The sequence below is a fragment of the Rhinopithecus bieti genome, unplaced genomic scaffold, assembly GCF_001698545.2.
Source record: "Rhinopithecus bieti isolate Rb0 unplaced genomic scaffold, ASM169854v2 scaffold_40377, whole genome shotgun sequence".
Classification (NCBI taxonomy): Eukaryota; Metazoa; Chordata; class Mammalia; order Primates; family Cercopithecidae; genus Rhinopithecus; species Rhinopithecus bieti.
In genome coordinates, this window is record NW_016817076.1 from 654465 (window position 1) to 666194 (window position 11730).

Below are 11730 nucleotides of genomic sequence, written 5' to 3' on the forward strand. Positions count from 1 at the left end.
CGTTTAATGATTTGCAAATGTTGAACCAGCTTGCATCCCAGGGATGAAGCGGACTTGATGATAGTGGATTAGCTTTTTGATGTGCTTCTGCATTCGGTTTGCCAGTATCTTATTGAGGATTTTCACATCAATGTTTATCAGGGATACTGGCCTGAAATTTTCTTCTTTTGTTGTGTCTCTGCAAGTTTTGGTATGAGGATGATGCTGGCCTCATAAAGTGAGTTAGGGAGGATGCCCTCTTTTTCTATTGTTTGAAATAGTTACAGAAGGAATAGTACCAGCTCCTCTTTGTACCTGGTAGAATTTAGCTGTGAGTCCGTCTGGTCCTGGGTTTCCCTTTCTGGGTAATCCGACCTTCCTCTCTGGTTGCCATTAACAGTTTTTCTTTCATTTCAACTTTAGTGAATCTGACAATTATGTGTCTTTGAGTTGCTCTTCTCGAGGAGTATCTTTGTGGTGTTCTCTGTATTTCCTGAGTTTTCATGTTGGTCTGCCTTGCTAGGTTGGGGAAGTTCTCCTGGATAATATCCTGCAGAGTGTTTTCCAACTTGGTTCCATTTTCCCTGTCACTTTCAGGTACACCAATCAGATGTAGATTTGGTCTTTTCACATAGTCCCATATTTCTTGGAGGCTTTGTTCATTTCTTTTTACTCTTCTTTCTCTAAACTTCTCTTCTTGCTTCATTTCATTCATTTGATCTTCAATCACCGATACCCTTTCTTCCAGTTGATCGAATCAGAAGCTTGTGCATTTGTCACATAGTTCTCATGCAATGGTTTTCAGCTCTATCAGGTCATTTAAGGACTTCTCTACATTGGCTATTCTAGTTAGCCATTCGTTTGATCTTTTTTCAAGGTTTTTAGCTTCTTTGTGATGGGTTCAAACTTCCTCCTTTAGCTCAGAGAAGTTTGATTGTCTGAAGCCTTCCTCTCTCAGCTCATCAAAGTCATTCTCCGTTCAGCTTTGTTCCATTGCTGATGAGGAGCCGCGTTCCTTTGGAGGGGGAGAGGCACTCTGAGTTATAGAACTTTCAGCTTTTCTGCTTTGTTTTTTCCCCATCTTTGTGGTTTTATCTACCTTTGATCTTCGATGATGGTGACATACAGATGGGTTTTGGTGTGGATGTCTTTTCTGTTTGTTACTTTTCCTTCTAACAGTCAGGACCCTTAGCTGCAGGTCTGTTGGAGTTTGCTCGAGGTCCACTCCAGACCCTGTTTGCCTGGGTATCAGCAGCGGAGGCTGCAGAAGAGTGAATATTGCTGAACAGCAAATGTTGCTGCCTGATCGTTCCTCTGGAAGCTTCATCTCAGAGGGGTACCCGGCCATGTGAGGTGTCAGTCTACCCCTACTGGAGGGGTGCCTCCCGGTTAGGCTACTCAGGGGTCAGGGACCCACTTGAGGAGGCAGTCTGTCCATTCTCAGATCTCAAACTCCGTGCTGGGAGAACCACTACTCTTTTCAAAGCTGTCAGACAGGGACATTTAAATCTGCAGAGGTTTCTGCTGCCTTTTGTTTGGCTATGCCCTGTCCCCAGAGGTGGAGTCCACAGAGGCAGGTAGGCCTCCTTGAGCTGTGGTGAGCTCCACCCAGTTTGAGCTTCCTGGCTGCCTTGTTTACCTACTCAAGCCTCAGCAATGGTGGGCGCCCCTCTGCAAGCCTTCCTACCGCCTTGCAGTTAGATCTCAGACTGCTGTGCTAGAAATGAGTGAGGCCCTGTGGGCGTGGGACCCTCTGAGCCAGGCATGGGATATAATCTCCTGGTGTGCCATTTGCTAAGATCCTTGGAAAAGTGCAGTATTGGTGTGGGAGTTACCCGATTTTCCAGGTGCTGTGTGTCATGGTTTCTCTTGGCTAGGAAAGGGAATTCCCTTACCCCTTGCGCTTCCCAGGTGAGGCGATTCCTCGCCGTGCTTCAGCTCTCATTCGGTGGGCTGCACCCACTGTCCTTTACCCACTGTCTGACATGCCCCAGTGAGATAAACTCGGTACCTCAGCTGGAAAGCAGAAATCACCTGTCTTCTGTGTCACTCATGCTGGGAGCTGTAGCCTGGAGCTGTTCCTATTTGGCCATCTTGGAACCTGATAATAAATAGCTCTTAATATTTTGAGATATGCTCCATCAATACCTAGTTTACTGAGAGCCTTTAGCATGAAGCATTGGTGAATTTTATCACAGGCCTTTTCTGCATCTATTGAGATAATCATGTGGTTTTTGTCATTGGTTCTGTTTATGTGATGGATTACGTTTATTGATTTGCGAATGTTGAACCAGCCTTGCATCGAAGGGATGAAGTGGACTTGATGATGGTAGATAAGCTTTTTGATGTGCTTCTGGATTTGGTTTGCCAGTATTTTATTGAGGATTTTCACATCGATGTTCATCAGGGATACTGGCCTGAAATCTTCTTCTTTTGTTGTGTCTCTGCAAGTTTTGGTATGAGGATGATGTTGGCCTCATAAAATGAGTTAGGGAGGAGTCCCTCTTTTTCTATTGCTTGAAATAGTTACAGAAGGAATAGTACCAGCTCCTCTTTGTACCTCTGGTAGAATTTAGCTGTGAGTCCGCCTGGTCCTGGGCTTTTATTGATTGGTAGGCTAGTAATTACTGCCTCAATTTCACAACTTGTTATTTGTCTTTCCAGGGATTCAACTTCTTCCTGCTTTAGTTTTGGGGGGTGTATGTGTCCAGGAATTTATCCATTTATTCTAGATTTTCTAGTTTATTTGCACAGAGGTGTTTACAGCATTCTCTGATGGGAGTTTGTATTTCTGTGGGATCAGTGGAGACATCCCCTTTATCATTTTTTATTGTGTCTATTTGATTCTTCTCTCTTTTCTTCTTTATTAGTTTGGCTAGCAATCTATCTAGTTTTTAATCTTTTCAAAAAAAAAACAGCTTCTGAATACATTGATTTTTTGAAAGTTTTTTGTCTCTAGCTCCTTCAGATCTTCTCTGATCTTAGTTATTCCTTTTCTTCTGCTAGCTTTTGAATTTGTTTGCTCTTGCTTCTCTAGTTCTTCTAATTGTTATGTTAGGGTGTCAGTTTTAGATCTTTCCCACTTTCTCCTGTGGGCATTTAGTGCTATAAATTTCCCTCTAAACACTGGTTTAGCTGTGTCCCAGAGATTCTGGTATGTTGTGTCTTTGTTCTCGTTGGTTTCAAATAACTTATTTATTTCTGCCTTAATTTCGTTATTTACCCAGTAGTCATTCAGGAGCAGGTTGTTCAGTTTCCATGTAGTTGTGTGGTTTTGAGTGAGTTTCTTAATTCTGAGTTCTAATTTGAGTTCACTGTGGTCTGAGAGACTGTTTTTATGATTTCCATTTTTTTTGCATTTGCTGAGGAGTATTTTACTTCCCATTACATGGTCAATTTTAGAAGAAGTGTGGTGTAGTGCTGAGAAGAATGTATATTCTGTTGATTTGGTGTGGAGAGTTCTGTAGATGTCTATTAGGTCTGCTTGGTCCAGAGCTGAGTTCAAGTCCTGAATTTCCTTGTTAATTTTCTGTCTCATTTATCTAATATTGACAGTGCAGTGTTATAGTTTCCCACTATTATTGTGTGGGAGTCTAAGTCTCTTTGTACATCTCTAAGAACTTGCTTTATGAATCTGGGTGACCCTGTATTGGATGCATATAGATTTAGAATAGGTAGCCCTTCTTGTTGCATTGATCCCTTTACTATTCATTATGTAATGTCCTTTGTCTTTTTTTAATTTTTGTTGGCTTAAAGCCTGTTATACTGGGGACTAGGATTGCAACCCCTGCTTTATTTTGCTTTCCATTTGCTTGGCAAATATTCCCCCATCCCTTTATTTTGAGCCTATGTGTGTCTTTGCATGTGAGATGAATCTCCTGAACACAGCACACCAATGGATCTTGACTCTACCCAATTTGCCAGTCTTTGTCTTTTAATTGGGGCATTAGCCCATTTACATTTAAGGTTAATATTGTTATGTGTGAATTTGATCCTGTCATTATGATGCTAGCTAGTTATTTTGCTCATTGATGCAGTTTCTTCATAGTGTCAATAGTGTTTACAATTTGGTATGTTTTTGCAGTGGCTGGTACCAGTTTTTCTTTCCATGTTTAGTGCTTCCTTTAGGAGCTCTTGTACAGCAGGCCTGGTGGTGACAAAATCTCTCAGCTTTTACTTGTCTGTAAAGGATTTTATTTCTCCTTTTCTTATGAAGCTTAGTTTGACTGGATATGAAATTCTGGGTTGAAAATTCTTTTCTTTAAGAATGTTGACTATTGGCCCCCACTCTCTTCCAGCTTTCAGGGTTTCTGCAGAGAGATTTGCTGTAAGTCTAAAGGGCTTCCCTTTGTGGGTAACCCGACCTTTTTCTCTGGCTGCCCTTAACATTTTTACCTTCATTTCAACCTTGCTGAATCTGACGATTATGTGTCTTGGGGTTGCTCTTCTCTTTGTGCTCTTACCTTTGTGATGTTCTCTGTATTTCCAGTATTTGAATGTCGGCCTGTCCTGTGAGGTTGGGGAAGTTCTCCTGGAAAATATCCTGAAGAGTGTTTTCCAACCTGGTTCCATTCTCCCTGTCACTTTCAGGTACACCAATCAAATGTAAGTTTGGTCTTTTCATATAGTCCCACATTTCTTGGAGGCTTTGTTCATTCCTTTTCACTCTTTTTTATCTAATCTTTTCTTCATGCTTTATTTCATTAAGTTGTTCTTCAATCTCTGATATCTTTTCTTTCACTTGATTAATTCGGCTATTGATAGTTGTGTATGCTTCACGAAGTTCTTGTGCTCTGTTTTTCAGCTTCATCAGGTCATTTATATTCTTCTTCAAACTGGTTATTCTAGTTAGCAGTTCCTGTAACCTTTTATCAAGGTTCTTAGTTTCCTTGTATTGTGTTAGAACATGCTCCTTTAGCTTGGAGGAGTTTGTTATTACCCCACCTTCTGAAGCCTACTTCTGTCAATTCCTCAAACTCATTCTCCATCCATTTTTGTTCCCGTGCTGGTGAGGAGTTGTGATCCTTTGGAGAAGAGGCATTCTGGTTTTTGGAATATTCAGCCTTTTGCATGGGTTTTCCTCATCTTCATGGATTTATCTACCTCTGGTCTCTGATGTTGGTGTCCTTCGATGGGGTTTTTGTGAGGATGTCCTTTTTGTTGATGTTGATGCTATTCCTTTCTATTTGTTAGTTTTCCTTCTAACAGTCAGGCCCTTCTTCTGCAAGTCTGCTGGAGTTTGCTGGAGGTGCACTCCAGATCCTGTTTGCCTGGGTATCACCAGTGGAGACTGCAAAACAGCAAAGATTGCTGTCTGTTCCCTCCTCTGGAAGCTTCATCCCAGTGGGGGACCCGCCAGATACCAGCTGGAGCTCTCCTGTATGAGGTGTCTGTCGACCCCTGCTGGAAGGTGTTTCCTTGTCAGGAGGCAGGGGATCAGGGACCCCCTTGAGGGGGCAGTCTGTCCCTTAGCAGAGCTCAGGCACTGTGCTGGGAGATCCACTGCTCTTCTCAGAGCCAGCAGGCAGGAATGTTTAGGTCTGCTGAAGCTGCACCCACAGCTGCTGCTACCCCCAGGTGCTCTATCCCAGGGAGATGGGAGTTTTATCTATAATCCTCCGACTGAGGCTGATGCCTTTCTTTCAGAGATGCCCTGCTCAGAGAGGAGGAATCTAGAGAGACAGTCTGGCTACAGTGGTTTTGTGGCACTGTGGTGTGCTCTGCCCAGTTCAAACTTCCCAGGAGCTTTGTTTACACTGTGAGGGGAAAGCCTCCTACTCAAGCCTTAGTAATGGCCGATGCCCCTCCCCACACTGAGCTTGAGTGTCCCAGGTTGACTTCAGACTGCTGTGCTGGCAGTGAGAATTTCAAGCCAGTAGATCTTAGCTTGCTGGGCTCCCCGGGGGTGGGATCTGCTGAGCTAGACCACTTGGTCCCGTGGCTTCAGCCCTTTTTCCAGGGGAGTGAACGATTCTGTCTCGCTGGCTTTCCAGGTGCCACTGGAGTACAAAAAAAAAAAAAAAAAAAAACTCCTGCAGCTAGCTCAGCGTCTGCCCAAACAGTCACCCAGTTTTGTACTTAAAACCCAGGGCCCTGGTGGTATAGGCATTTGAGGGAATCTTCTGGTCTGCAGGTTTCGAAGACTATCGGAAAAGCATAGTACCTGGGCTGGGATGCATCATTCCTCACATTTCCTAGGTTATTTTTCAGAGTTCTCATAGTTTTAGGTTTTACATTTAAGTCTTTAATCCAGCTTGAGTTAATTTTTGTATATGGTGTAAGAAAGGGGTCCAGTTTCAATCTTCTGTATATGGCTAGCTAGCTATCCCAGCACCATTTATTGAATAGGGAGTCCTCTCCCCATTGCTTGTTTGTGTCAACTTTGTCAATGATCAAATGGTTGTAGATATGTGGCATTATGTCTGGACCCTCTATTCTGTTCCATTTGTCTATGTCTGTTTTTTTAACTGTTTTGGTTACTGTAGCCTTGTAGTATAGTTTGAAGTCAGGTAGCGTGATGCCCCCATCTTTGTTCTTTTGTTAAGGATTCTCTTGGCTATTCAGGCTCTTTCTTTGGTTCCATATGATCTTAAAATAGTTTTTTCTAGTTCTACGAAGAGTGTGCTTGGTAGTTTGATAGGAATATGATTGAATCTGTAAATTGCTTTGGTCAGTATGGCCATTTTAATGATATTGATTCTTCCTATACATGAGCATGGAATGTTTTTTCATTTGCTTGTATCATCTCTGATTTCTTTGAGCAGTGTTTTGTAACTCTCATTTTAGAGATGTTTCACCTACCTGGTTCACTTCATCCCTAGGTATGTTATTCTCTTTGTGGCTACTGAGAATGGGATTACATTTGTGCTTTGGCTCTCAGCTTGGATGTTCTTAATGTTTAGGAATGCTACTAATTTTTGTACATGATTTTGTATCCTGAAACTTTACTGCAGTTGTTTATCACATCAAGGAGCTTTTAGACACAGACTATGGTGTTTTCTAGGTACAGAAGCATATCATCTGCAAACAGGGATAGTTTGACTTCCTCTCTTCCTATTTGTATGCCTTTTATTTCTCTCTTGCCTGATTGCTCCGGCTAGGACTACCAGTACTATGTCGAATAGGAGTGGAAAGAGAGGGCATCCTTATCTTAGCCTAGTTTTCAAGGGGAATGCTTCCAGCTTTTGCCCATTCAATATGATGTTCGCTGTGGGTCTGTCATAGATGGCTCTTGTTTTGAAGTATGTTCCTTCACTGCCTAGTTTATTGAGAGTTTTTAACACGAATGGATATTAAATTTTATCAAAAGCCATTTCTGCATCTGTTAAGATAATCATGTGGATTTTGGTTTTAGTTCTGTGTATGTGACAAATCACATTTATTGATTTTTGTATGTTGATCCAACCTTGCATCCCAGAGATGAAGGCTATTTGATCATGGTGGATTAGCTTTTTGATGTGCTACTGGATTTGCTTGGCTAGTATTGTGTTGAGGACTTTTGCATCTATGTTAATGAAGTACATTGGCCCAATTTCACCATTTCTATTCAACATTATATTGGAAGTTCTAGCCAGAGTAATTAGGCAAATAAATGAAAGAAATTATCCAAATGGAAAAAGAAGTTTAAAAAAAAAAACGCTTATTTGTAGACAGTATGATCTTGCATATAAAATACTAAAGAATGCACAAAAATTAGCTAATACACGATTTCAGCAATATTGCCTGATACAAAACCAACACTCAAAACTCAATTGTACTTCTGTACACTAGCAGTAAACAATCCAAAAAGAAAATTAGGAAATAATTTCATAGACAATAGCAGCAAAAAGAATAAAATATTTAGAAATAAAGCCCACCAAGAAGGGGCAAGACTTTGATAACTACAAAACAGTGATGAATTAAATTAAAGAACCCCTAAATTAATAGAAAAGATAGTTTTTGTTTATGTTCATATGCAATGCATGAAAAGCAGTTCTAAACAGAAAGTTTGTAGAAATAAACATCTACATTTAAAAAGAACAAAGATATCAGAAAACTATCCTAATATTACACCTCAGTGAACCAGAAAATAAGAATAAACTAAGCCCAAAGTTAGAAGAAGGAAAGAAATAACAAAATAAGAGAAAAAAATGAAATAAAGACTACCCCCCCAAAATAGAAAAGAACACTGAAAGAGTTGATTTTTTAAAAGATGAACAAAATTGAAAAATCTTTAGCTAGACTATCCAAGTGAAAGAGAGAAGATGCAAATAAATAAAATCAGAAATAAAGATGAGACATTACAGCCAACACCACATAAATACAAAGCATCATAAGAGACTACAATGAACACCAACAAATTGGATAAGTCCCCTGAAGTGAAAGGATGGTTGAACATATGCAAATCAATAAATGTGTTACACTACATTATCAGAATGAAGGACAAAAATCGTATTGTCATCTCAATAGATGCAGAAAGGCACTTGACAAAATTCAACATCATTTTATGATAAAACATCAACAATTAGATATAAAAAAATGTACCTCAACACAAAAAAGGCCATATATCACATACCCACAGCTAACATCATATGTACTAAGCAGTGAATAGTTGAAAGATTTTCCTCAAAGATCAGGAACAAGACAAGGATGCCTATTCTTGCCACTTCTACTTAACATAGTACTGGAAGTATTAGGCAGAGCAATTTGGCAAAAAAAAAAAAAAAAAAAAAAAAAAAAGAAAAGAAAAGAAAGAAAGAAAGAAAAAAGAAAAATCAAAATTGGAAAGGATGATGTAAAATTGCCTCTTTTTGCAAATGACATAATTGCATAGACAGTAGACTTTAAGGACTCCACCAAAAAACTGCTGGAACTAACAAACAAATACAATAAACTTTCAGAATACAAAATCGACATACAAAAATTAGTTGTGTTTCTAATATTAACAACAAAATAGCTGAAGAAAAAATTAAGAAAGCCATCTCATTTACAATAGCATTAAAAAGAATAAAATACTGAGAACAAAATTCTACAAAAGAAGTCAAAGACTGATACACTGAAAACTACAAAACATTGATGAAAGAAATTGAAGACACAAATAAGGAAAAATATCTATGACCATAAGAACCAATACCATCAAAAAGTCCATACTACCCAAAATAATCTACAGATTTAATCAAAATTCCAATGTAATTTTTCACAGAAATATGAAAACAAACCTGGAATTCATATAGAAACATAAAAGACTCCAACAGTCAAAGCAATCTTGAGCAAAAAGAACAAAGCTGAAGGCATCGCACTTGCTGATTTCAAATTATATTACAAAGCTATAGTAGTGAAAAAACTATGTGTGGTCTTGGTATAAAAGCAGACACATACACTAATGGAACAGAATAGAAAGCCCAGAAATAAACCCATGAATATACACTCAAATATTCTTCTATAGAGGCAGCAATAATAAACAATGGGAAAAGGATAAACTGTTCAATTCATTATGTTTGGAAAACTGGTTATTCACATGCCAAAAAAAAAAAAAAAGAAATTGGATCTTTATCTTACACCATACATGAAAATCAACCCAAAATAGATTACAGATTTAACTGTAAGACCTGAAACTGTAAAACTACTAGGAGAAAATATGGTGGGAAGCTCCATGACATTGGTATTGTCAATGAGTTTTGGGTATCACACCAAAACACAGGAAATGAAAGCAAAATAAGCAAGTGCAGCTACATCAAAAGAAAAGTTTTCCACAGCAAAGGAAATAATCAACAAAATGAAAAGGTAACCTACATAATAAGAGAAAATATTTGCAAACCAAATATCTGATAAGGGGTTAATATCCAAAATATGTAAGGAACTCATACAACTCAATTACAAGAAAACAAATAACTCAATATTTTGAATAGACAAAGAACTTGAATAGACATTGTTTCAAAGAAGACATGAATGGCCAATAGGTATATGAAAAGGTGCCTAACATCACTAGTCATCAGAGAAATGCAAATCAAAACCATAATAATATATCACCTCACAAGGGTTAGAATAACTATTTATGTATCAAAAAGTCAAAAGATAAGTACTGTCCAGAATGTGGAGAAAAAAATAAAAAAAGAACCCATATATATTGTTGGTGGAAATATAGACTAATACAACCAGTATGGAAAACAGTATGGAGGTTTCTCACAAAGATAAAAAATAAAAAAGAACTATCACACAATCAAGCAATCCTACTTCTGGGTATATATCCAAAAGAATATAATCAGTATCCCAAAGAGATATTTGCACTCCCATGTTCATTGCAACATTATTCACAATAGCCAAGACATGGAAACAAAGTGTTGCTCAATGAATGAATAAAGAATATGTAGGCTTGGAGTGGTGGCTCATGCCTGTAATCCCAGCACTTTCGGAGGCCAAGGCAGGTGGGTCCCTTGAGGCCAGGAGTTTGAGACCAGCCTGGCCAATGTGGCAAAACCCTGTTTCTACTAAAAATTTAAAAAATTAGCTGGGCATGGTGGTGCATGGCTGTAATTCCAGCTACTCAGGTGGCTAAGGCAGAAGAATTGCTTTGAACCTGGGAGGTGGAGGTTGCAGACAGACAAAATCATACCACTGTACTCCAGTATGGGTGACAGAGCAAGATACTGTCTCAAAAAATAAAATAAAGAAAATGTGATACACATATATTTAATGGAATATCATTCAGCCTTTGAAAAGAAGGGAATTCTGTCATTTGTAACATGAACCTGTAGGATATTATGCTAAATAAAATAAGCTAAGTACAGAAAAACAGACACTGCATGAGCTCACATATATGTGGAATCTAAAAATGTCAAATTTATGGAAGCAGAGTGGAATTGTGGTTGCCATGAAGGGTGGGAGAAATGGGGAGATGTTGGTCAAGGGGTACTAAGTTTCAGTTAGACAGGATGAGTAAGTTCTAGAATCTAAAGTATGGCATGGTGACCATGGTTAATAATCCCCATTGTCTCAGCCCAAAATCTCCGTAAGCTGATAAGCATCTTCAGCAAAGTCTCAGGATACAAAATCAATGTGCAAAAATCACAAGCATTTTATACACCAGTAACAGACAAACAGAGAGCCAAATCATGAATGAACTCCCATTCACAATACCTTCAAAGGGAATAAAATACCTAGGAATCCAACTTACAAGGGATGTAAAGGATCTCTTCAAGGAGAACTACAAACCACTGCCCAGTGAAATAAAAGAGGACACAAACAAATGGAAGAACATACCATGCTCATGCATAGGAAGAATCAATATTGTGAAAATGACCATACTGCCCAAGGTTATTTATAGATTCAATGCCATCCTCATTAAGCTACCAATGACCTTCCTCTAAGATTGGAAAAAACTACTTTAAAGTTCATATGGAACCAAAAAGAGCCCACATTGCTGAGACAATCCTAAGCCAAAAGAACAAAGCTGGAGGCATCATGCTACCTGACTTCAAAATATACTATAAGGCTACAGTAACCAAAACAGCATGGTCCTGGTACCAAAACAGAGATATAGACCAATGGAACAGAACAGAGCCCTCAGAAATAATACCACACATCTACAGCCATCTGATCTTTGACAAACCTGAGAGGAACAAGAAATGGGGAAAGGATTCCCTATTTAATAAATGGTGCTGGGAAAATTGGCTAGCCATAAGTAGAAAGCTGAAACTGGATCCTTTCCTTACTCCTTATACGAAGATTAATTCAAGATGGATTAGAGACTTAAATGTTAGACCTAATACCATA